General features: G+C 45.0%; 1 pseudogene; it reads left to right on the forward strand.

Moving 5' to 3' along the window:
- Positions 1-1,128: 1,128 nt before the first annotated feature.
- The window catches only part of LOC107530422 (ubiquitin-conjugating enzyme E2 C pseudogene), an 84,203-nt pseudogene continuing 57,741 nt past the window's right edge, over positions 1,129-27,590 (forward strand).

Genomic DNA, 27,590 nt, shown 5'->3' on the forward strand with positions numbered 1-27,590 from the left:
TCTCCTTTGATGGGGATCCTTCAAGAGAGAACAGATACCAGTCTGGAGACACCACACTGATGCCTCGTTCCACCGATGCCAGGCTGTGCTGTTGGCCAGCAGGCATGGGCTCTGAGCTTGCTTTCTGACGGCAGGAGTGGGGTGCTCTTAGGTTCTTGCCTCTGATGGAGGGCCTGACTTTAAAAGGTGAGGGTGAAGGGTAAACATATCTAACAGACAGGTACAGAAATTAAACTCAACTCCAGAGCATTTAGGATTGCTTATTGCAAACTCAGAGTCTGCCTGCTCTGAGGCTGCTCCGAAAGAGGCAGGAGTGATTTAAAGCAAAGGCTAGGGAAGGCCTGGGGACAAGTAGGCCTGAAAAATGCTTTGCTGATCAGTCAACCCAGTTTCTTTCCCCGGGACACCTCAGAGTCTCCAGTGTGAGCAGGTACTTTCTGAAGCACTGGGTGGGGGTGGGAGAGAGAGCCGGGAGCAATTTGCAAACATATTTGGAAAAATGGGACCTTTCCCTGGAGGCGCATCCCCAGTGGCCGATGTTCTTGGAAAATGTTTTGGAAAACACGGGCTCAGACCTACACGGTCATCAGGATTGAGCTATTGTTTAGAGCAAAATTAATGGTGATGTTTGCCATTTTCTCCATTTATTGAGACTTGCATTTTGATTTGAAGAAACTTCTTTTCTTTAGTACTTTAACATGTTGAAACTGCCAAGCTGCCCATTAGAGGAAATATCTTAAGTAAAGTAAAACAGAAATGGAAAAAAAAAAACCCCACACAGGTAAAATTAACAATAACAACCCCATTTGTCCTTTGCATTTCAAAAATTCATGTTCTTATTAGGCTTACTAAGGGTCACAAAGAATCTTAATTTTTGATAATGTAGTTGTTTTTCTTTGTAAAAATGTTTATTACTTGCATTGTGAGGACTTTTTTTTAAGTAAGCTAGACATAAAGATCTCTGTCTCTATCCGTCTGTATTTATAGCTATTTATCTCTCATCTATCTCTGTGTATCCATCAGTCAATCATATTCGTATAGTTCATCGGTAGTGTATGTGATGCTAAAAAAGAATAAACGATAAGGCAGTTACAGTCGTGTTCTCTGAGTTCCCCTGTTCCTGCCTGGATGGCCTCCCAGAACCACGACCCAGGTGCCACCAGCGTCGCCGCTGCTCGTAAAGGAGCCGAACCCAGTGGGGGCGCCGCCTGGGGCCCGGTGGGCAAGAGGTTACAGCAGGAGCTGATGGTCCTCATGATGTCTGGCAATAAAGGAATTTCTGCCTTCCCCGAATCAGACAACCTTTGCCAGCGGGTGAGGACCATCCATGGAGCAGCTGGCACAGTACACGGAGACCTGAGGTTAAGCTCTCCCTGCAGATCCCCAGTGGCTACCTGTGTAATGTGCCCATGGTGAAGTTCCTCAGGCCCTGCTAGCACCGGGGTGGACATCCAGGGCGACACCTGCCTGGACACCCTAGAGGACAAGTGGCCTGCCCTATATGACTTCAGGACTGTCCTGATCTCCATCCAGAGTCTGCTAGGAGAGCCCAACATCGATAGCCCATTGAACACACAAGCTCGGGAGCTCTGGGAAAACCCGACGACCTTCAAGAAGTACCTACAAGAAACCTACGCAAAGCAGGTCTCCAGCCCAGAGCCTTGGCTGGGCCGTCCAGCCCCTTTCCCTGTGCTTTTTAAATTTTTTCCTTCGATGTTCTGTCCTTGTCTTTTTTAAAAATATGTCTTTATTGGTTTCAGGGAGAGGAAGGAAGAGAGAGAGAGAAAGACAGAAACATCAATGATGAGAGGGTCGTTGATCAGCTGCCTCCTGCACACCCCCTACTAGGGGTCGAGCCTGCAACCCACAACCTGCAACCCACAACCTGCAACCTTGGCATGTGCCCTGACTGGGAATCCAACCACCATCTCCTGGATCCTAGGTTGATGCTCAACCACCGAACCACTATCCCTGTCTTGATTTCTGTATCGGTCTCTATCTTCTGCTGCGGTGTCATATTTGTTTTGTTTCTGTTCTTTAAGTCTCTGATTGAGCCCCTGTAGTGAATATAGTAAATAAATACATTTTGGGTTTTAAAAAAAGAATTATAAATATAAGTAAAATATAATCTTGGTGGGGACATGTAAAGATTTAAAATAGTTTTAAAAACTTTAGAAAGGAGGAAATATACAGTACAAATTGGTCAACTAAAAATATAAATATGGCTTTATGGTATTTAAAGCATAATTATTAACACATTATTAAAGACTTGGTAGGGCTGCAGCAATTCAAAAGCCACTTGGAGAGCTGGTTAATGATGTCATTTCCTGTGCCCTAGAGATTCTGGTTCAGTGGGTCTGGGGTGAGGCCTGGGAACCTGCATCTTTAACAAGCTCCCAGGTCCTTCAGGTTCAAGGGCGCTACTTTGAGGGAAATTAGGTTGTAGGTTAAAAAACAGTATGGGGTGTGGGAAGTGCCTGGTCGAGGCTTTAGCTATGAAACTCAACTACATGTGAATTTCAAGTGGCCAATTAATTTTGAAAACACATTAAAAACATGTATGCTTTATTATAAGATGTTCCCAGGCAGCTTTGCTTTTGCAATGGGCATTACAGGGTAAGCGGGAGTGTGGGAAATAGTCGGACCTTGTGATCCTCTGCTATTCTTCCCCGATGACAGCTGCTGTGTTGCTTGTGTCCCAAGTTTATCTGCTTGGGAAGGAAAAGAGATTGGTCAATATTTGCAATTTTAGGAACATTTTACATCTGCTTCATGTGTTGAGTTTTATGGTATCTAATGTTGCAAAACATTTTCCTCCATAAACACAGCTAATAGGGCAGATTAGATTGGCCCTCCTGACAGATTAGATAGGTTTTGCTCTTAGCCTTTGATGAAATGCAGCAAGAGCACATGGGATGAAGCTTTTTAAATGTCTCCCTAATAGAAGAAGGTTCTGGGATTAGCCCCTAACTGCTGCAGTCACAAGAAAGTGAGCGAGCTGCCGGGGGAGTCCCCGCTCTCAGTGTGGTGACTCTCGCGCTCGATGACAATGAAGAAGCGGTCCCTCTCTTCCCAGAATAGGATGGTGACTGCTGCCTTGTACAAAGACATCACTCCATCACCCAAGAGAAGATACGTATGTGAACTCCGAGATTATCCACCACCCAGGGTGCATCCCAGGCTCCTTTACACATAGAAGCAGCTTCTTTCTACCCAGCTGGTAGAAATGATAGGAATGTGAGAAGAAAAGTGGTAGCAGGCACACAGAAAAGCTTAGTACAGAAAAGATAAAAAAATTAATGGCGGTGCTGCCCCGTGTATTGGAGGGAGCAGGGACTCCGCTCTGTGTCTCCAGGCAGCCTGGCAACCTGGAGGCAGGACAGCGGGGAAAGATTGCCACGAACACACGTGCGCAGGCTTCCGTGTGACGGTAAGTGTCTTAGTCCGTCCGGGCTGCCGTAACCAAGTGCTATAGACTGGGCGGTTTATAAACGGCAAATACTTATTTCTCACAGTTTTGGAGCCCGTCAGTCACAGATCAGGGTGTCGGCGTGGTCGGGTGAGGACGCCACTTTCTCACTGTGCTTTCACGTGTCAGCGCAGAGGGACAAGCGCTACCTAAACCTGATCCCGGTTACCTTCCAGGGGCCCCACCTCCTCACGCCATTGTGCAGCAGGGCTTCAGCGTGTGAATCTGGGGGCCATGGACATGTAGTCCATAATAATCAGTTTTCGTTTCTCTGGGGTGAAGGGCTAAGAATTCGATGCCTAGGCCACCTGGGAGCTGCGGGTCCTTCCCACCAGACACTCCGCGCTGTTTCCGGGGCAGGGGCACGTTCCACGAGCAAAGGGAGAGTGACCCGAGTTCTTCTCACACTGGCCAGCATTTGGTGTTGTCACTATATATTTTTCTAGCCATTCTGACAGGTACGTAGTGATCGCTAATTGTGATTTTAATGCATTTCTTTAATGGCTGCTGATGTAGAACATTTTCGTACGTTATCAAAAGATCCTCTTTGGTGAAATGTTCGTTCATACTTGACCCATTTTGTCATTGAATTGTTTATATTTTTGACCATTGAGTTTTAAGAGGTCGTTATATATCCTGGATATCCGTCGTCCTCAGCTATCTCCAGTCTGCAGCTTGTCTTTTTCCTGCTTCACAGGACTTGGGCAGAGCAGTTTGTCTTATATTTTAAGGCATCTTTCTGAGGAATTAAAGTAACTATTATGCTATTTTTTCTTGTCCTAATTAACACTGCTGTTTACAGTATTCTTTGTTTCTCTTTCTGATCTGTACCTATAAAATAGAGAGGGTTGTTTTTTTTTTTCTTCAAGGGAGATTATTAAGGAAATAGTTTTAGAAGAGAATATGGAATTTCTTTGGTGGATTTAGCATGCTGTCTCAGCTTCAGCAGAACTAACCGTAAAAATTCCTGTAATGCAGAAAACGGAAATGGACATGATTTCGGCAGAGAAAGCATGCTGGTGTCTGAGGTTTTGGGATGCTGGGAGATGTCTGTATAAGCAGAACACAGTTCCAAATAATGCAGGTCCAAAGAGAGTGTTCAGGGAGAGACAAGTCTGGCAGGCGGCAGACAACTAGTGAAGAGCTGGTCACCTGGAAACCACGGAGCCCAGGACCTCAGTCCATCACAGCCACTGCGGAGAGGAAACCTGGTTCCAGTGCAGCAGGAGGTCGGGGAGCCAGTCCCTGCTGGAGCATCTACACTGCTCTGGATCTGGGGGGTGTTTGCAGAGTTTAATTAACCTATTCAGGCTTGGATTTTAATTTCCTATCTCTTAATCTAGGATAGCTTATCTTCTTTAACTAAAAATAAAGTCAAATTAGTGATATAGTCCTTACCATACGCTGTATGGAAATGTAAACACATGTACTTATATACTGTATATCTAGATGATTTTAATGCTTCTGGGCTGAATTAATAATAGGAATTAGAGAAGAGATGTGAAGGGTATTCTAATATGGCTTCTGCACTCTTTAAAAGGCAGTTTCAGAGCGTGGGTCCGCCTTGCAGTCACCCGCGGCGCCTCTCCACCCTTGCTCAGTGTGCACACTGACCTCTAGTGTTCTGCTCTTCTAAGAACTAGCAGGCTAAGCCTGCCTGTGAGTAGATCTCTGGATACAAGCTGCTCCAGAGATCAATTCCACAAACATCGTCGCACACTTACCAGGTGCTGACCCCAACGGTGGTCGGCCTGATTCTAGAACTGCCTCAGACAGCGCCAGTTATTTCCAATGACCTCTGTGAGCTGCGCATTGTCAAACGGAAAGACAGCTTTATGGAACTAAGACCGCAAAGCAAGAGCTGATATGACACGGGGTCAAACCAAGAAGTAGAGGAAAGTCTGCGCCAGCCTGTTCATGTGTCTAAAATAGTTATTTCCTTAATGTTCTCTCTTACAAACCATTCTATTCAGAGATCAGTTCCCAACAAAAAGAGTTTCAAACATATAATTGCTAAAAGATACCAAACACTTAGCATCCGGGATGGCAGTTTTTCATGAGGATGGCCTAGTGGGTTTTTAAACCTTTCATTAGGGAGCATTCAAGCACTCACGGAAGGGAGAGAGTGGCCCACCGCCCAGCTCCAGCCATTGTCACGATTCTGCCAATCTGCCTTCGGAGAAGTCTCCCTGTGTCACTGTTGACCCTTACTATTTTTCAGACTGCAGACAGAGGGATCCTGTGAAAACCCAACATGGGCTACATCACTCCTTTATTCAAACCTGTAAAGCTTCCCATTTCCCTCTGCCGTGGTGCCTTTACAGAGCCTGTCTTCCTGCCAGGAACATTCTTCCCCAAATTCCCACCTGCTCAATTCACTCACAGTTTTTAAGTTTTTGCTCAAATATTTTCTTTCGCTCTCCTAATCCAGGACTTCTCACTCTTCCTGTATCTACTGTACTTTTCTCCACAGCTAGTGTCACCCGACGGGCCTTGTTGCCCCCTAAGAACCCCTGATTCCTGAACAGAACAGGTCCTCGCTGCCTTGCTTTGAGCTTGCATGTAGTAGACACTCCAGAAGCCTCCGGGGGACAAATATTGAATGGATAGTGTCTCACTCAGAGTGCTATGTATAGTAGCCACACAACAAATGTTTGTTGAGTGAGCCAATGAATAAATTCTGACCCAAACTGGTTCTGAATAACCAAACTGCCTGAGAAAGTGGGAGAAATACTCAAAAATGAGGCCAATTGAAAGTAAACTTCAGAATCTAGAGCAAGGTAGAAGCTCTATCAACTCTGCAAGATTGATTTGTGCACGTACAGTATAAATCCTGAGAAATCAGCAATGTGTTTTGCCTCTTTCTGCCCCAGTGTCCACTTCTAATGCTGAAAGCTGCATTCCAAGATTTCCCTTAAACATCTGACTCTCTATAGATCCACCCTAAACAGCCCGGCCTGCACTGGTTGTGCCAAAGCAGGCATCTCCCTCACTAGATGCTTTCTGTTTCTCCTGCTAAGTGGCGACAGATATCCTTTGCAAAAGAAGTTTTTATCTTGGTCACCCTGTAGCAATTTCCTTGGGAACGAAATCATACATACAGAAATATCAAGGGAAAGCACAGGGCTCTTCTTAAGTGGGTGGTCACTGTCGCTTTAATTCTTCATTGTAAACCTCACAGGCCCAAAGCCCTGTGAACTATTAAATTACTATGGGGATTTCCTCTGGGCTCCTCGCCCCAGCTGGTCTCAGGATGTTCTCGGCAACAGGCAGCCTGGGTAATGTTCTCTGAGCACCTGTCACCTGCTTCATACAGTAATCTAAATAGAATGTGAAAACAAAGGCCTATTATCAATTATGCAGTGATCAGTTTGGCTTGGGCCTCCTTGAGAGCATGTTGAACATTCCCTTAGCAGACACATCAAAGCGCAGGAGACAAGAAAGGGCATGAGGATGGCTGTTGGCCCTGTACTTCCAGGTTCAGTTCAGCGAGCCTGGGCATACGGAGGTGATCAGTGGGTGGAGGAGGTATTTGTGTGACGCTAAAGGCAGGGGCTCTGGGCAAGGCCTATGACAGCCGCCCTCTGAAGTAAGTGTGTGTGCGTGCGTGTGTGCGTGGCAGTGTGTGGCTGTGCATGCGTGTGTGCATTCAGTGAGCAGTTTTTTCTCCTCTGATGTTATACCAAGTTACGTAGGCGCCTGGTATTAGAACCCTGGCTTACCTTCCTCACCACCTTTACTTAATGCCTGGCGTGTCCAGGGTAACCAGCTGTCCCCGTTACACAGGACTGAGGGGACAGAGGACTTTCATGGGAAATGTCCTGGGCAAACTAGTACAGAGAAGTCAATACTTGTACGGAGTCTACTTTCAACTCACCGGTATGTGCACGACTGACCTGTGGTCCCCAGAAGGACTGAAGTCAGTATCACGGCTACTCAGAAAGCAGGCCTCCGGGGGTCATTCCGGAGCAGGTGGCGGCTCGGGGCCGGGAGCAGGCTTCATGGCAGAGGGCCTGCCTGCAGAGAATTGTAAGACAATAATGCGACTGGCTAAAAGCCAGCAAGCTTCTAATGACCAGCCTGCGCCCGCAATTCTCAACAAAGTCAAGGCGAAGTGCCTGGCCGGGCAGACGCCCACGGGGCTGCGCTGTAGGACGTGGGCAGTCGGACTGCCAGGCCCGGAGAGGTGACGCTCTTAACCCCGCTGTTTCCTTTGCACCTGGCTCGGCACAAAGGCCAGGCCGGAGGCTGACCCTCCATTCCACGCCACGCGGTGAGCAGGGAGGTGGCGCTGGGGCTCAGACCTAAGAGCTGCCTAAGAGTCTTTGTGTAACAAGTGAGTGACTGAAGGGACACACTGGTGACGAAAACTCGGGTGGCTTCACAGAATCACCGGCTTCTGGAAAGCTTTGTGCTCAAGCAGGACAGAATCATCTTCGTTTTCCCATCCGTTGGTTTTGCCGCTGCGCTAAGGACTTAGACCGTGTGAATGACCTGGTTCCTGTCCCTGTCATTGTCCTCTCTAGGGAGATGCTTGCGCCAATGGACAGCCAGTGTTGGGGAAGAGCTGACCCAGGAAACATGAGTGTCTTTGTGCGGCTCTCCTGAGACTAGCCTGTTTTAGCTTTTACACGTGTGGGATGGAGGCCCCCAAACTGACACGGCTTCTGCAGACCCCCTGGAGGGAGGCGCGGAGGCCGTCAGGAGTGGGGCTCTCGCGAGGTCACAATTGCTGCCGACCTGACCCGGCATGCGACAAGGTTGATGGCCCTGCTCTTCCTTCAGACAGTCTAATGGGGACTTCTCCGCGATTTTAGGGGTGGGCTCTCCACTCGAGAGTGCGTGCTGATATTCTGTATCCTTCATCCAGTTAGTACACACGTGTTCGGCCCGAAGGGCCCCAACATTTTTAGAATTAACTGATACTTTAAAGAATAGGGAGCCCGCGCGGAAACTTGCGTGTCCGCCTCTTCTGCAACAGCAGGAGTGCTGGGCGTGCGCCTCCCGCAGCACCGGCCGAGGCTGCCGCTGGCCAACGCCGTGGACAAGGCGCGGCCGTGGTTCCCGGGTCTCAGGTGCCTGCCCACTGACTCCCCCTCCACTCATTCTCGGCGCCTCTCTGCGCTCGAGCTTACAACCCTTGCTCTTGATTTGCACGGTTCAGTGCAGTAGCCACTAACCACGCGTGACTAGTTAAATTTGTATTTGAATTGCTTAAATCTAAACAAGATTTAAACTTTAGCTCCTCGGCTACACTAGCTACGCTTCAAGTGCCCCTCATGTGGATGGTGGTTCCCGTGTAGGGCGGCCCAGGTTAGGACATTCCCACTGCTACATGCAGTCTGCGGGACAGGGCTGCTCCACGCACCAACTATTTCAGAGCCGCGGCTGGCACCGCTTACCCGACGGAATTTATACCCAGCAGGTTTTACACCCTGAAAATCCTGTTATGGGAAGAGCAGGAGGGGGAGCCACAGGGGGAGGGGAGGAGCGGGAACCACTGGCAGAGCATTTTTCTCCGCCAAGCTCTATGATGGGGACATTCCATGAATTGTCTCATTTAATTCTTCCAACAGCCCTAGGATATAAGGGAGATTATAACTTCTTCTGGTTCTAAAGGTGAAGAATCAGAGGCTTAAGAGTTAATTAAACTGCCAAAGTTCACATCATTAATATATAGTAGAGGCAGGATTTAGACCAAGGTGAGTTTGGCCTAGAACTCATTCTTTTAATGATTATTCAACGCAGAGTCCATAGAAATGGACCCATATCGCTGTTAGCAGTGACCCCACTGAAAAGCTGGGGGAAGGGACGCGGTACCCTGTGTTGGCATAGGTCGCTAAATGCTAATAAAGGAAGGCAGCAAAGGGACCCAGACATTATTAAGTATAATCAGCTAGGGAGCATAAGCCTGCTCAGCCAGGAAGCTGCGGCTTCACACCTTCCAGGGGATCGCAGCCTTGTCCCGCCGAGGAGGCTAACACCCCTCCATCCCCCATAGAGGGAGGAAGGACCAGCTTTTAACTTCCCCTTCGCTCGCCCAGACTATGGGGGGAGGTAAGTACATGCACAGTCGGAGCCAGGATGGCTCATAGGGCCTGTCAGTCCAGCCTGGGAAAAAGATCTGGTTGGGTAAGAGGCACAACCTAGAACATGTAGGAAATAGACTGGTGAGAGGGTAGACCCATCAGAAGCCCATGAAAGCCTGGGAAATTGGTTGGTTAGTCTGAAAAGAGGGCCTGGTGGTTCCCAAGCCTGAGATGATATAATCCCAGTTTAACCAAGGAGCTCTCTCTCCGGTAACGAGCGCTGGCCCGTCCCTCCACATTCTCTCTCCCCAGCAGCTGGCAGCTCCAGGGACTCCAAACGCAGGCTCCAAGCGGGAGTCCGGGAACAGCAGCACAACATCAGGCCTCAGGGGGAACAGCCTTAAGCGGCCTGGACCCCACTGAGACTGCTGATGCTGGACCAACGGCAGAGGATCTTTGGACGCTGGCCTTTGTTTTGGGCTTGATGAAGACAAGACTGGGCTTGTTCCACACAGGATAGATGGAGATGAGACATTCCCAGCCCGTGAATCTTACCACTAAACCTCATCGCCCCACGCATGAGTCTCCCGAAATGCTTTTCTCCCAACTCCATGGAAGAACACGATTCCCACCAGCAGCACTCGGCCCTCTGGAATCTGGCTGAAGCTTGCGTCAAATTACGGCAATTAGATAACTTACATTCTTGACCAATCCTGAGGCCCACTTCAATTAAAAACTAGGAAATAGCCTGTTAATGTTGATATGTATTTCTCCATTTCTGTAGAAATTCCATTCCTGCTTTACCCCCTTGATTTGAGAATTCATAGCTTCCAGTGATTAGCTGATTTTAAATATTGATAGTTATTCCATCTATTTATGAAACAGGGAATTTATTTTGATATTCAAATAAAAATGACATTTTTCTTTTTAAAAAAGGTTTATTATTAAGTGTGTTGTTTCATTCTTATTTAGAAGTGTCATTTTCACAAAATCAGCACTTAATAACATTGTGCCCACAATAGGTGAAAAAATAACATTTTAGCTTTTGCCTACTATGTGGTAACAGGAATTGCTGTTCACTTGGAAAGAAGGGAAATGTAAGACTAATTAGTTTCATTGTAGGTAAGAATTTTGATACATTTGCATGCTTATGGACAAAATAATTATTATAGTTTAGATGCACAATCATGTTCCTGTTGCTTTTCTGTGTATGTTTCAAATTATTCTTGATGATTTTTTTCCTGCTTTACTTGCAACGTTTCACTATTTGATAGTACTTTTGTTTGCTAGCATTTTTTTATTTGCATGTTTCAAAATTATGATTTTCTTTAAAGAATGCCATATGTAAAATTACATCAAGAGTTAGCATTAGCTGACAAAGAGTGAAAAAAATTAATCTCGTAGAATTATTTTTAAATGTAAAGGGAATACCTTTATTTGGTTTGTGTCAAGCTTTTTTATGTTCTATACTTGAAAATTATTTTGTAGCTTTCTAAATTATAAACATTTATCAAAAATAGTTTTGTGACAGGATCTGCTTTGCCGGGGCTCATAATTATCATCACCTTTGCTTGCCAACGAAGAGGAATGCTTTTATCTGGAGGAATTTATGCATGGATCGGGGTGGTACATTTTGAGGGAGATTTTCATCTGCCTGGAGGCTGGGGGAAATTTAAAAAGACAAAATTTGATTCACAAAATTTCTCATTTCAATTACACCACACATGATGCTAGTTCTATAAATGCACTGACTGACATTGATCATATTTTCCATTTTTCGATGGAGCTTTAAAATATCTCTGCACTACTGTGCAGATGCATACTTGCCAACCATCTCTCACCAGTTTAGGAAGAGTTTTCTTAAGAGGAAAATATACAAAATTCAGATTTTGATATTAAAATCAGAGAAGAAAAGGATTTCTCAATGCACATATCCTTGCTTAGTAGTAAATATTGAGCTGAACCATTTATTTATTTACTCTTTCAGTTAGCACTTGCCAAGGGCCCATAATGCGGCCCTCAGTATGCCCTATGCCAGTGCTTATCAGATTTAATGTGCATACGAATCACCTAGGGCACTGTTACAGTACAGGTTCTAGTTCAGTAGATTATGGATGGAGCCTGAGAATTTGCATTTCTAACTCAGGTGAGGCCAATGTTGCTGGTCCAGGAATCACACACTGAGTAGCAAAGCTTTTGGCATCAGAAATAGAGCCCTGTAATGGGCTCTTGAACAAATGGAAGAGAGAGGATTTATAAAAAGAGTAGTAAGGTTCCACTTTTGGTAATGTTTGAGTAATTTTTATTTGACAAACATTCCTGGAAGTAGCTATAAACTCTGATCAAACCAAAGAAAGCTGCTATTTAAACTTCTAAAGGCATGGATAACAAGAGGAAAGCAGATATTTTAGGGGATAAAAAAGGGAGTGGGACTCGGTGAGTTTCCCACTTTTGATGGCTTTTAGCCTGAGAGCAGTCCCTAGTCTGCTATGTGAGTCAAACTCAGAGAGAAAGCCCTGAGTGTGCGGGTTTAATAATTAGATGCCAGAGTTCAGGATAAGTAAAACAGCTGGAGGTATCACAGAAAGGAGATAGATACAGAGAGGGAGTCCCAAATTCTGAGTATAAATACTTTCACAATTTGCGGCTGATCCCACGTCACTTAAGGGGGAAGATTCCAAGCAGTCCTGCTAAGGCTAAAAGAACTGAAAAGGTTTCAGCTGTTGCTCATGCAGGGAAGAAAAAATTTGCAGCTTGAGCTCTGCAAAGTTAACTTTCTGCTTGCAGAAATAATCAATAGTTTTCAAAGGAATGTAACAGAATCCCAAGCCTCTTTAGCGTATCATTCTCAAAATCCAGGATACAACCTGTCAACATAAGAAACATCCAAACCTATAGAAAATCTTTGTAAGAGTTTATTTGAGCCAAACTGATGACAATTGCTAGGAAGCAAGGTCTCAAATGCTCCAGAGAAGAACAGTTTGGGGTTTATTTTATGCATTTGAAATTAAAGAGGGAATTTAAGATTACATGAAGGTGGAAGGAAGCAATGTAGGGATTAGTTTACAGGAAAGTTAACAAAATTATGTGCTCTCTTGAGGGTGGTATTGTTACAGGCACCTCTCACAGACACTAGAGAGGTGTTATAGGACAGCCCCCCGAGTCAGGAGGAGAGTGCTGGCACCTCGATTCTTGTCTTCTCATATGAATGAATTTAAACGAGTGACTCCAGATAATTGTGTTGTGTTGAAGCAAATTTATTAAGAAAGTAACTTATTAAGAAAGTAAAACCTGCAAATTTATTAAAGAAGCAAGGCAAGCAAATCTATCATCGGGCATAAAGAGTGAGTGGGTTCTCTCTGCTAATCTGAGGAGAGAGTGGGCAGGGAGTTTCTGCCTTATATACTTTGCTGGGTATAGATTTAAAAATTCCTCTGCTGAATATCTTGGTACAGATTAATTTTCAAGGTCCCCCTTTTACTTTGTTGTGGCTTTCCCAGAAATTGTGAGAAGCACCTGGCAATTTTTTCTTGCCAAGCCCTGAGACAGCTGGCTTTTTTGCTTAGAGACTGGGATGAGATAAAACTGTGTTCTTCTTTCCCCTTCCTCCCCCCTCTCTGCTGTTTTTGGAGAGACATTAACTGTTTGCTCTCAAGCGTCCTTGGTTGGGGAGATAAGGGCTCACTATTTACAAGCTGGCTGTAGGCTGCCAAACTCTTTGGCCTTGTTGAATTTTCTTGTCTCAGTTGGCCTTTCCTCCTGCCTTGGCATTTTTCTAGCTTCTCACTATCCTGTAACAGTTATGCTTATTTCAAAGGTGTGTTAACCTAGATGCGCAAAAACAATGGACAGGGCTTGCTTGAGGCAAAGATAAGCCTTTTACTAAAGAAGTTATATGCCTGGGGTGTGACTCTCCACCATGACCTGCCCAGTTAGGAATTTATTATTAGATAGCCCTATGAAGTTACTTTCTGTAGAACCTCCTTTTCTCTATACATCCAAATTTCCCTATAAGAATAAGAAACAGGAAAGTGAGACCCACATTCAAGAGAAAAGAGTATTGCCAGGCCAGTATGGCTCAGTGGTTGAGCATCGACCCCTGAACCTGGAGGTCACAGTTCAATTCCCAGTTAGGGTACATGCCTGGGTTTCAGGCTCGATCCCCAGTAGGGGGCATGCAAGAGGCAGCTGATCAATGATTCTCTCTCATCATTGATGTTTGTATCTTTCTCACTCTCTCCTCTCTCTGAAGTCAATAAAAACATTTTTTTTAAAAGGGAGAGAAAAGAATATCAACTAAGGCCAAACTTGAGATGAACCAGGTACTGGAAATAGCAGGCAAGGGTTTTAAAGCATCTCTTATAACTATATTCAAGGACACAAAGGAAAATATCCTCTTCATAATAAAAAAGATAGGAAATATCAGCAGCAAAATAAAACTATGCAAAAAACTCAACAGAAATTCTAGAACTGGAAAATATAGTATCTAAAGTAGAAAATTCATTGGGTGATCTTAACAGCAGATTGGAGATGACAGAAAAGTCAGCCAATGTGAAGATAGATCAATAGAAAGTATTCAACCTGAGGATTAAAAAAATTAGTAGTTTCTCAGGGTTCTGTGGGTCAATAGCCAAAGAGGTAGCATTTGATTTGTATAATTAAAGTCCCAGAGGAGAGAAGTGAAAGAATGAAACAGGAAAATCACCTGAAGAAATAATGGCCCAACATTTTCTAAATTTGGTGAAAGACATACGATACAGATTCATGAAGTCAGTGAGTTTCAAGAAAGATAAATACAAGACAGCTTAGGCACATTATAGTCAAATGACTAATTATAATGGGAGGTATTCTTAATGCCTGATAGTACAGACTCTGAGTCAGAGAGGCGTGCTCTGCAGCTTGCCTCTGTTGTTCTAATGTCCATGTGACCTTGGGCAGATGACTTCAAGTACTTAGCAGATTTGGGGCTCATAGAGTACTTAAGAAGTTAAGGATCAACCATTAGAAGGATGGTGAAGAGAGAATGGAAATTTGGGACAAAAAATGGTAGAACTCAGAGCTTCGTTAACCTATACTTACTGCTAACTCTGGATCCAAAGGCTGATCACCATACCCTTACGCACCAATACTGGCGGGTTCTCTCCCGTCTAAATGGGCGTAAGTTATCCTGTGGTCTCCTTAGGCCAGCTGCAGGTCACCAAAGACAAGGAGTTCCATCAACATGAGATTATTTCATAATGTATGTCTCCTCACAGCAAGCACAACTTGAGACAATTGTGTTTATTTGTAATGTAACAAAAAAGGTGGGGTGACAATATTTCTGAAATAGTGACGGCCACCCTAGTCCTCCTGCTTTGCGTTTGTCTTGCCTCCTTGTATGGATCCAGTTGGAGTGAGGCTGTCTGGGCTCATTGCTGCAGGGAAAGGATGTGTTCCCCGGAAGGCAGAGAAAAAGGTGATTCTTTTCTGGTTTTGAGATGTAAAAGCCTGGTCTTGAGGGGAAGGACAACAATTCAGGGCCTGGGATTTGGGAGACTAATGACCATTTAAGAGCAAGAGTTTTAAACTTTCAATCTACAAAATAATTTTTGAGCTGGGAAGAGAGAAACTTTGGAGGGGAAATAACGGAGTCTTGGAAATGGTGAGACTTAGCACTTCTTACCATCCCCACTGCTATCACCTCGAGTCCGAATAGCCTGCTTAGAGCATTGTGATTGCTTCCCAACAGGTGTCCCTGTTTCTGCTCCAGCCCTGTGCCCCAGTCTGCCTCCAGCAGAGCAAAGTGACACCTGTTGTAACCTATCCCAGGTCAGGCCAACCCCTCTGCCCAAAACCCCGCCAAGGTTCCGCATGGTTCCCTACGAAGCCAAGAAGTCCTTAGCAACGGCTACGAGACATGACACACCTCTCTCTTTCTGATCACACTCCCCTCCATTTCTACTGGGCTCCCTCTTGCTGACCGTGTGACACACGGCTGTCTCCACTGCGCGCTCTCCTCCTGGATACCTCCATGGCTCTTCACTCTCCTCCTTCAGGCGTTTACTCAAAATCACGTCCTCGGTAAGGCCTGACCCCAGACCCTCTACCCCCAACCTCTGGCTCTCACTCTTTTCATATGTTCCCTTCCTCCTGCACTTTTCGTTATCCTCTTATTATGTGCCTTTCATACACAGCTACTTTAATTATTCATTATTTCCTGCTGTTTATTACCTGGAAGGGACCTTTGTTTTAGTCACTGGTGCATTTGAAGTGCCTAGCACTGCGCCTGCCTGCCGTTTGATAGGCTCTCAATAAATGATGGGTGCATTCGGGTCCCCTTCCCTTTCTTGTCCAGGGCTGAGTCCAGGCAGAACACAGGGCTGGCAGACAGGATCGGGAATGTTTGAGTGGAGGGGACCCACACCCCCCTTCCCAGCTAGGACATGGCATTGGCCGCACACTCTAGGGAAAAAAGGCAGCGTCTAGGTGGGGAGTGTGTGATGTAGATACACGGAGTTTCAGGGAATAGTATCTGTGGGTCTGAGAAGGACTGAGAGGGACTGAGAGGGACTGAGAGGGACTGAGAGGGACTGAGAGGGACTGAGAAGGACTGAGAGGGACTGAGAGGGACTGAGAGGGACTGAGAAGGACTGAGAGGGACTGAGAGGGACTGAGAAGGACTGAGAAGGACTGAGAGGGACTGAGAGGGGCTGAGAGGGACTGAGAAGGACTGAGAGGGACTGAGAGGGACTGAGAGGGACTGAGAGGGACTGAGAAGGACTGAGAGGGACTGAGAGGGACTGAGAAGGACTGAGAGGGACTGAGAGGGACTGAGAGGGACTGAGAGGGACTGAGAGGGACTGAGAAGGACTGAGAGGGACTGAGAGGGACTGAGAGGGACTGAGAAGGACTGAGAGGGACTGAGAGGGACTGAGAAGGACTGAGAGGGACTGAGAGGGACTGAGAAGGACTGAGAAGGACTGAGAGGGACTGAGAGGGACTGAGAAGGACTGAGAGGGACTGAGAGGGACTGAGAGGGACTGAGAGGGACTGAGAGGGACTGAGAAGGACTGAGAGGGACTGAGAGGGACAGGCGGCAGAGGCTTTATCCGGAGCTCCCCATAGAGGAGCAGGAGGAACTAGACGATGGCACTCGTGGCGGCAACCGCAGGGAGAACCGCAACCCCAAGGGAACTTCTTACCCAACCCTTGCTTTTACCAAAGCTTGGCACACTTTTCTGGAAAGGTTCAGATACCAAATAGTTTAGGCTTTGTAGACCACATTTAGTCTTTGTTGCATAGTCTTCTTTGTTGCTTTTTTAAGCAGCCCTTTAAAGATGTAAAAAACCTTCTAAGCTTGCAGGACATAGAGAAACAGGCAGCCCACAGGCCATAGTCCACTGATCCTGGAAAAAGAAGGGGTCTGACGGCACATGCCTTGGACTAAACCTTAAAGCAGAAGTTGCTTGGGAAAAATAAGGAAATTTACATTTTTTTACACATTGAATTTATGGATTGAGGTTCAAATTACATGGAGGAGCTTCAAGCTAACAGGACATTATCCTTTGGTGCAAGTGACCCGGAGGCAATACGGTCAGATGCTCCTCTGGCTCCAACTTGGCCCAAGGGAGGAATTGTGTTTTGTCTGTTGGTCCCTCTAGGCCCACTAACCCCTGGTAAAGTCTGGAAGAATTAAAAGCATTTCAGTTACTAATTGCTGTGTGACAAATCACTCCAAACAGAGAGTCTCAAAACAACGGCCATTCTACTATATTCTAGAATGTTCTGGGTCAGGAATAACATGGTTTGGAAGGATGGTTCTTCTGCTCTTCGTGGCCTTGACTGAGGTCACTCATGGTGTTGGCTGACACAGGCTGGTCCCAAGGACCATGCTGGCTTCACTTTGTGCGCCTGGGACTTGGCTGGAAGGCTGAGCTTGGATGGGACTATTGCAAGCAACAGCTGCACATGGCTTCTCCAGCATGGTCAAGGGTAGTGAGACTTGCTCATGGTGACTTAGAGCTCCAGAAGCGAGTGTTCCAAGAGAGAGCCTGACAGCTGCCAGTCTACCCAGCCTGAGCCCTCAGCCTGGCACAGCCAACCTTTCACCAAAGTCTGTTGGTCAAAGCAGTCATAGAACCCTCCGGGTTCAAGAAAGAGGAGCTTCCTCCCACTCTCTAGATGGGAGAATTTTCAAACGAGTTTGGCTGTCTTCGGTCTCTCATCAAGTGAAATTTGCAGTATTTACCAAGAATAAGATCGTGGAGGGTAGTTCCTTGGAATGACATTTATCATCCTGAAGACACAGAGAAAATGTCACCCTCACAAGAACTATATATTTTACTTAGTAAACAAACCAAATATTTTGTTCTCTATTGTAGTTCTTGACAACTGCCAGTGAGGTAAAAGCAAGTAGAATTGATTTGGATTCTGATAGAAACTGGGAATAAAAAGATAAAGAAAAATAAAGACTTGGGAAATAGGGTTATAAAGAAAAGGAAAGCAGAATGAAACAATTTATTTCAAAGACGAGAGAAACTGAGATGTCCCTAGAAAGAGCAGGAAGGCAGCAAACTCAGGAGTAAGAGACAGATAGTGATAGGAAGCAGTAGAGATAGAAAAGTAATTTCAAGGTCAGTTGAATGTGGGAAAAGAAGAAATCAGGAGAAATGTGTGCGTGACACCAAAGATGGGAAATGAGATTAAGCTTTAGTTCTAAGGATTTCAGTAGATGTTAGAATTCTAAGGAGCTCAGAGAGTATAGGAGAGTAAGTTACTGCAAAAAAATTCAACTATAAGTTGGGGAATGTTCCCTTCAGCATGACTTAGTAGGAAAAATGCTCAGTTTTACATTAGTAATTATTATTAAATTTCTACACCTGAGAAAGATCAGCACCGAAGCACCTAGGTATCCAATACAGTTTTGAAATACAAAAGTAAAAGGACCAGATGCCAGCAGCACCCCCAAGCATTCCACCAGTATTTTTTTAAATTTTTAATTACAGTTTACATTCAATGCTATTCTGTATTAGTTTCAGGCGTAGAGCATAGTGGTTAGACAACCACATACCATACTTTACAAAGTGGTCCTCCTGATATTTCCAGTACCCACCCAGCCCATGCGCAGTTATCCCAATATTACTGACTATTCCCTGTGCTGTGCTTCACATCCCCGTGACTTCTGTAGCTACCAATCTGTACTTCTCAGTCCCTTCACATTTTCCACCGAGTCCCCAACCTCCCTCCCCTCTGGTTCCCATCAGCCTGTTTCTATTTTCCACCAGTATTTTATGCTCCCACTTACTTGCCTCACAGACTTTCACCCACTGTGAAAAAAATGAGAAAAATCTATTTTCCGTCTGCCCTGCAGTTGCCGCCACATTTCCTGGCAGGTGGAAGTTGTTTGTTCTCTGGTGCTACTGAATATGCTTGTGAACTGTGAAGCCCCAAGAAGGCTGTGACAAAAGGACTTTTCCTAGGAAAAGGTGCCTGACAGAAGCAGCAGGCCCAGCACAATTAATCTCGGAGCAGCAGGGTGGAGGGGCAGTGGCTGGAACAGCCCCAGGGAGCTAGAGCGTAAGCCGACAGGCAGTCAGAAAGAAAATGCACCCTGTCTTCAGAAGAACTCTGAAAAGATGCCCAAGCTGGGAGCATATATTTGTTTCCCAAACAGCAACGCACATCTGAAATAATCAGTGTACTTCTTCCTCTTGTGCCCTTTCTCACCCCAATTTCCTCCCTTGCCCTACTCCAGTCCCCCGATATTTTCCCTCAGATCAATATGCAGAGCTCAGTGTTTAAAAAACCTGTAATAACCTGGGTTTCACTTCAAATGTCGAGAGTTCGTACCTTCTTTTTCAAAGGAGGGTGGAAACTACTATCTGCTGCAGCCCAAGCTTTGTAGCTTAAAATATGACATGTCAAAGGCAAGGCAAGAAAGAAAAGGCAGTGAGTGTGTATGTGGAGAGAGGAGGCTGAATGTCACAGCAACAGCAAGAAACGAGGATCTGGAGAAACTTGATGGCCTCCAAATAAATCTACACATAAGTAACTTACTAAGTGGCAGTCTGAAGCCCCAAAGGGTCAAAATAACTCCTGAATCCCAGAGAGAGAAAATGTCTCAGCTGCAGTCTACCTTGGTCTCCAGTATTGCAGATGGATATTAGACTGAGGTCAAACCCATGTGGAAACTTATCTATTTAGTGGTAGCAAAAACAGTTCTGTATCATAGGACTGATTTTTTGGGGCAGACCCCTTGAGGTGACAACGATGGCTTCTTTGAAAAACTGAGTGTGAATCAGGCAGATAACTAAATCAGGCATGGCCCTGTAAGTAATAGCTTATGTATGGACAGAACCTTCTCCATACAAAATACTGTGTTTGGATCTACATGAACTGATTCCACGACTCTTGATAAAGGTCCTTGTAGGACTTGCGTAGTGTATGTGTGTACTTGGACTTACATGAGTTTATCATTTACAGTAATTAAGTGGGGTATGGGGAGGGAAGGAGCTTTACATTAACAAGAGGAAACATATGATGGGTTTCAGAGAACTATGGAATTCTGGCATTGCAAAAAAGGATCGCAGAGATTATGTAGCTCAACCTAACTTTACGTAAGACTACAGATAGTTCATGATTTTCCTAGTGTCCTACATCTAGTAAGTGTTGGAGCCAAGACTTGAATCTGTATCTTCTGACTCCAAATTAACTGATCTTAGACTATCTTAATATTTTAGCTCCCAAATTTCTATGATATTGATTGCTTATGTTGTATTAATCACAGCAAGTAACTATAAGATTCTACAAAAGACCAACTCCAAAAACTCAGTGGTTCAGCAAACAAAATTCATGTGAAGTCAAGTACAGGTGAGTTGGTACCTGTCCAGTGAACCAGAGAAGCAGACTGTCTTCAACTTGAACCACTACCATGTCAACAGGTGGCTTTAAGTCACCACATCAGCGACAAATGTGAATTATCACACTGATTCTTAAATACTTCTGCCTGGAAGTTTTATGCATTACTTCCACTCACATTTCATTGGCTAGAATTAGTCATATGGTCCCATCTAAACCATGTACCCAGGAAGGATATGAGAAATGGACATGGATGAGCACTTCCAACTTCTTCCGCACATGCATACCCGGTTTTCAAAAAGCACACAGTAGAAAAATATTACTATAAAAAGTATGGAGGCATTCTGGGTGATTAGAAGGTAGGAATGAGACCTACACTCTTTCCACTAAATTGTTATTGAAGTATAAAGGCCCTGCAAGAAATACTGATGGCTTACAAATTCATCTTTCTTAGTCCAGTCACTCTAAATCCTCACAAACTTATGATCCAAAATATTGGCCACCAGCTTTGTCTGTAAAATTCTACAGATCACCACTCTAAATTGGATCTTTCTTTCCAGGGCATTTTATAGCTTTTAGTTGGCCCCATGTCAGGGGGAGTTGTGTCTCCAATAAAATGGATACAAATATTTGTGAAGCTCATGGGCAGCTCCTCCAAAGCTAAGCTAGAGTCAGGCCCTGGGAAGTATGTGCTTTGCTGACACCTGACATGTCCTAGCCACATGATCCAGAGATTCCCTGGAGACATTCTAGAAAACTCTGCAGTTAGCCATGAGCTATTACAGCTAGTCATCTTGTATTCCTTTTTGTAGTTTTTAAGACACAATACTTGTTGCCTCCTCACCTATTCTGTTAAAAGGAACACTGCAGTTGTGATTTACCAAATACTATAACAGTAGAACAATAGGAATTTCAACTCTCTGATAGAAATGTTCTATGAGTTGGTGATATTGAAGACCTTCATTCATACACACACTCAACTTCTTTAAAATAGAGCTTCTCAATCTTGAATGTGCAAACACTCAGGGTCATAGTTGATTGCAGATTCTGATTCTGAAGGTCTGAGATATGTCCTGCAGCATCTTTGCAACAACTTGCAGAAGATGCCAATGCTGCTGACCTTTCCAGTGGTCATCTGGCTGGAGGTGTCTCACACATGCCTTGTGCGTTTCTTTTCAGTGCATCTGTCCCCTGTTTTGGTGTTAAAGTCTCTGAAGGATCGCCCCTGTGGTGCTGCTTAGGTCTGCCTACCCCCACTCTCTGCAGTTGGATTCCAGTGACTCACAGATATGGAGGAACAAAGCCTAACTCCCTGGCCAGAAGGTGCCACACACTCTGGGTGCAATTTCTTCTTCAAAGCCCCTCAGCAGAAGGGGATCAGGTTGAAGCGAGACTTTGTCTGAAATCACATCCTGACCTTATCCTGTGTGTGCATAAGAAACGTCCAAACTTGTAGAGAATTTTTATGAGTGTATCTGAGCCAAATGATGACAACTGCCAGGAAGCAAAATCTCAATGGATTGAGATAGTGCTCCAGAGAATGGCAGTTTTGCAGTTTATTTGACACATTAGAACCAAAGGAGGAGGTATAAGGAGGGTTACGTGAAACATACTGGTGGTAGATTAAGGGGGTGGGAGAAAGCAGAGAGAGGAAATCTCTGGGATCGGATAAAAAGTAAAATAATCAGACACATACTCTTTTACATTGGTGGGTATAGGATAGTTAATACTTAACATTTACAGCACACAGAGATGGTGTTTGGGGAAGGTAACAGTGAATGGTTCTGTGCTCTTGTTAGGGACAGAAATATTAATCACGCTCTGTTAACCATGAGTTTAGCATAGTTATAAGAAGTATTGATCATGTTCCGTTAACTGTGATTGTTTTGTTCCAATTAGAAAAAGCACTTTCTAACCTGGCTGGGAGTTGTACACCCCGGGACATGGGAATTGACGTTGGGGTTCAGTCCATTCTTCTTTTATCAGAGAAAGATAACCTTGCTCCCAAAACAAAGTGGTCTTGGAGACACCTCACCCTTGTGCAAACTCCAGCCTGCATTTCCTGTGACCTGTAAACCATTATACCCATTCTTATTTCTTTGGCCACTTCCCCATGTAATCTTTGTCCTTCTACCCAATATAAGCAACTGGCTTATGGGGGGGAGGGTAGTAGAGCAGATTTTCATGGATGACCCCTGCTCTCCCATGTTGCAGGCAATATTGGAATAAACGCTCATATACGATTCAACCCAGTCTCTGCTTAAGTGACTCAATGATGACAGGCAGCCTGGACCCAATGTTGTCTGGTTTCATTCTCATACACAGGTGTGCCCTGAGGGGCCTGGAAAAGGAGATCACTCTAACATTCCAAAGGTGTGTTACGTTAGATGCAAAATGGCAATAAAAAGGCTCACTTATGGTAAAAATTGACCTTTGTTCAGGAAACTACAAGCCTAGGACGTGACTACGTGCCACGACTCACTTTTAGTTAGGAAGTTTTATGTGCAGACCATCCTATGTGGTTACATTCAATCTCGCCACACGGGCCTCCTCTGAGCTTGTCAGGTTTAGGATGTGGACCACACTTGCTTGTTTCTCTTTCTTAAGTGTTTCTTCGGAGAACACTGCCTTGCACTTTATATAAACTTACCTGCAGCTCTGCTTCCAGGAAACCTACCTAAGACATCTGTAGGCAACACTTTGAGTAGCAGGTCTGGAGTGCTTTAGAGTAGCCGGAGCAGCTGTGGTGGACTTGTGATCAAGCAGATTGGGTTTTTAAACTTTAACTAACACTTTTGGCTATTATTCTACGTTAGGAACTGTTACATGTTCTTCAGTAAGATTAACTCACTGAATCTTCATGACAACTCTCTGAAGCAGAAACTGTAATTAGTCCCATTTTGTAGATAAAGAAACAAAGAGATCAAGTGAAGCAGCCAAGGTCACCCACCTGAAAGTGGCAGAGCTGGGACTTGAACCCAGACATAGAGTTCCACCTTCTGTGCTGCCAACAGCTAATGCCACTTCCCTCTTCTGTGACTGAGGCCTGTACATTTTAGGACCTCCTGTGACTTATCTGTAAGACAGAGATTGTGATTTCTACCCAAGGGATTATTTAAGGATTTAAAAAGGTATTTATACAAAGAGCCCTGTACAGAGCTGCAGAGCTGGGCACATTTTAGATGTGTTCTTGACTTTGTTAAAGTAATATTTTTGGTACTAGGCTGGACTAATATAAGCACGATGAAGGACAGCTAACATGGAAAAACATTAGTTTATAAAAAAGATGTTGGGGAAAAAAAGACGTTGCAAGACCTGAAAATAGGATGGCAAGACAACAACCCAGGGATTAAAAGTGGAAGCATGTACCATCCCTAGGGCCAAAGGACAAGGTGAGGAGGTGCTTGTCACCAGAATCCAGGAAACAACCTAGCTGGAGGCGGGGCCATGGAGGAGAGAGAGGGTGGGGGGACCCTGGTGTCTCCCTTTCTCTTGTTTTCTCCCTTGTCAGTACCAGTCACAGGCTAATGCAGCCAGAGGCCAGTTGGAAGTGAGCCTGGAGGATGCAGCATGCAGGAGGAGAATGCAGAGTGCAGGAGGATGCAGTGTGCAGGAGGATGCAGCATGCAGGAGAATGCAGTGTGCAGGAAGATGCAGTGTGCAGGGGGATCAGCGTGCAGAAGGATGCAGTGTGCAGAAGGAGGATGCAGTGTGCAGGAGGATGCAGTGTGCAGGAGGATGCAGTGTGCAGAAGGAGGATGCAGTGTGCAGGAGGATGCAGTGTGCAGAAGGAGGATGCTGTGTGCAGGAGGATGCTGTGTGCAGAAGGAGGATGCAGTGTGCAGGAGGATGCTGTGTGCAGGAGGATGCTGTGTGCAGGAGGATGCAGTGTGCAGGAGGATGCAGTGTGCAGAAGGAGGATGCAGTGTGCAGAAGGAGGATGCTGTGTGCAGGAGGATGCAGTGTGCAGAAGGAGGATGCAGTGTGCAGAAGGAGGATGCAGTGTGCAGGAGGATGCTGTGTGCAGGAGGATGCAGTGTGCAGGAGGATGCAGTGTGCAGGAGGATGCAGTGTGCAGAAGGAGGATGCAGTGTGCAGGAGGATGCAGTGTGCAGAAGGAGGATGCTGTGTGCAGGAGGATGCAGTGTGCAGAAGGAGGATGCAGTGTGCAGGAGGATGCTGTGTGCAGAAGGATGCAGTGTGCAGAAGGAGGATGCAGTGTGCAGAAGGAGGATGCAGTGTGCAGGAGGATGCAGTGTGCAGAAGGAGGATGCAGTGTGCAGGAGGATGCAGTGTGCAGGAGGATGCAGTGTGCAGGAGGATGCAGTGTGCAGGAGGAGGATGCAGTGTGCAGAAGGAGGATGCTGTGTGCAGGAGGATGCAGTGTGCAGGAGGATGCTGTGTGCAGAAGGATGCAGTGTGCAGAAGGAGGATGCAGTGTGCAGAAGGAAGATGCAGTGTGCAGGAGGATGCAGTGTGCAGAAGGAGGATGCAGTGTGCAGGAGGATGCAGTGTGCAGGAGGTTGCACTGTGCAGGAGGATGCAGTGTGCAGAAGTGAGCCCCTGCAACACAACACACCGAGCAGGCACGGTGAACGCGAACCTTCACGGGTATACCAGCTAAACAGTGACAAGGGAAAGCCCATTGAACAGGGGAACCCAGGGACACTCTGGCTTCTCTCGTTTCCAACCCAAGTGTGAGACCGACTAAGTTAAGAGTCAACCAATGCAGCTGCTGATTTGTTATAATAGGATAATTGTTTTAAAGCCAATAAACTTCTGTTTCATGTGTCAGATTAGACCAGTGACATTAAAGATTTTTATCATCCTGCAATTTACCTTCGAGATTCTATGTATTGAAGAAAACTTTATCCTTGAAAGACTAAATGAGATTTTAAAAGCTGATTCATATGTTTGTCCATGGTGGACAATTTTACAACTGAGAAACAACCAGTAATTGAGAAGAGATCCTTCAAAGAAACTGAATAGAAGTAGAAGGGAAAAATCCATTATATTTATTAAGAAAATAATTCCATTATTAGTTACAGGTAGAATATTTATTGGATTTAATGACTGTGTAGCAACTTGCCAAGGAAAAAGAAGAGGAAATTTGTATTGGTATTTGTATTTGTAATAAGAGAGACTTTAATTAAATCAAACAAACCAAAATGATAATAGTAATGACCAGTGAGTATTTCCTGTGTAAGAGCTGTGCTCACTGCTCTGGAACATAGTTTCTCCGCCCCTATAGTTACACTTTGGGCTGGGTAATTCCTTGTAATGAGGGTTGTCCTGTGCAGTGTGAGATGTTTAGGACCATCCCTGGCTTCTACCATTTGATGTACACCTCCCCCAGTTGTGACAATCAAAACTGTCTCCAATGATTGCAGACTATCCCTCTGGGGGCAAACTGCCCCTAGTTGAGAACCACTGCTCTAGTGGCATTAACCCATTATTGTGTCCAGAGCACAGATAAGGAAATCGAGGCTTACAGAGTTTAAATGTCTCACCTAGCCTCAGGCAGACAGTGCGTGGTACAGTCAGCTTTTGAACTCAGGTCCAACTCTAAGCCTGATACTGAACCTCAGCATTGTGCTTTCTTCTTTCGTTTTACTTCTCCTGATTTCCTCAGAAGTATTTGTGGATGATTTTTTTTTTTTCAACTTGGAGAAAAATGTCAGGGAAAGAGTCATTTGGGGGATTTGAATCTACAGCAAAAGATTAATTGGATTTCCGATGAGATGGCAGTTTTATGTTGCTTGGATCACAGAAATTCAGAAGGTTAGACACCTCAGAGCTCATCTGTTCCAGGGAATGCTATCTTGGACAAGCAAGCCCTTAAAGACAGTATGTGACAGCACCCAGTCCATTTCAGGTGCAGAAAAAATGTGCGGAAGAGCCTCCCTATTTTTTGTGTGCTCTGATTGTTGTTGAATCTTTCTTCCTAATGTCGAACCGCTGCAGTAAATGATAAATTTCAATTTGATGGTGGCCAAGGTCAGCCGTGAGAGCATGGCAGGCTCTCCACTAACACCATGTAGGAGTGATTTATTTTTTTTCCAGAAGAGGATTCTTGACATTTGGAAAATGTAATGTAGTGCAAGAGTAATTAAGGCAAAGACAGGCTGCTGAACAATTGATTAGCATTGTCAGAGAAGCCCGGTTAGCTCAGGTGCTTCAAGAACTGATTTCGCCAGCTGTGAACTAAAGGTTAGTAATTAAATTTATGGGCCATGGCCACTGTCTCCAGGTGGCATTTCACATGGAAACATTTGCGTTTGAGAGGGAGGCAAATAACGCAAACGTCAGTTGACTCTTTACTGACAACTTTTGGTTAAAATGTCTCTTCAGAGACAAAAGGAAAAAAATATTGAGTCAAACTTGTCCATAAGTCAAGGTATTGTTTATTATATCGGATAGTGTTTTCAAGAATCAAGTTCTAATGACCTTCCGAATGGGCCAAATCAAAGAGAGTTGAGTAAAAGGAATTCAGCCCTGGCTGGGGGCTCGGTTAGTTGGAGCGTGGCCCATGCATGAAAAGGTTGAGGGTGCAATTCCCAGTCAGGGCACATGTCTGAGTTGTGGGTTCTAGCCCTGGTCCAGGTGCATACAGGAGGCAACTGATCAATGCTTCTTGCATCGATGTTTCTCTCTCTCTTTCTCTCCTCCTTACTCTCTCTCTAAAAAGTCAATAAAAACATATCTTTGGGTCAGGATCAAAATAAATAAATAAATAAATAATAAAAGGAATTCACATCAGAGGTGAGGGGGGTTCTGGGGCTGGTTAAAAAAAGGTGAAGGGATTAAGAAATACAGATTGGTAGGTCTGGAATAGTCACAGTGATGTAAAATACAGCATAGGAAATGCAGTCAATAATATTAATAACTATGTAAGGTGCCAGGCAGGTACTGGAAATATTAGGGAGATCACTCTGTAAAGTACGTGATGGTCTAACCACTATGGTCTAACCACTACATCTGAAACTAATACAGAATAATACTAAATGTAAACTGTAATTAAAAATTTAAAAGTAAAAGTATTCATATCCATCATACTAATTTGTTAGTGTGCTATGTTTGAGGGAATGTTTGGTTATGGTTATTTGTTGTTTTCTGCATCCAGACAGGCAGCTGTTTTAGAAAACTGCCCCTTCCCCTTCCCCATCCTTCCATCCACATACTTATGGCAACAAACATATTCACAAAAAATCACTTCTCTCCTCTGGCCATGGCTAATGGGCTTAGGGGTAGACACG

Source organism: Miniopterus natalensis, chromosome 15 (assembly GCF_054644295.1).
Source record: "Miniopterus natalensis isolate mMinNat1 chromosome 15, mMinNat1.hap1, whole genome shotgun sequence".
NCBI lineage: Eukaryota > Metazoa > Chordata > Mammalia > Chiroptera > Miniopteridae > Miniopterus > Miniopterus natalensis.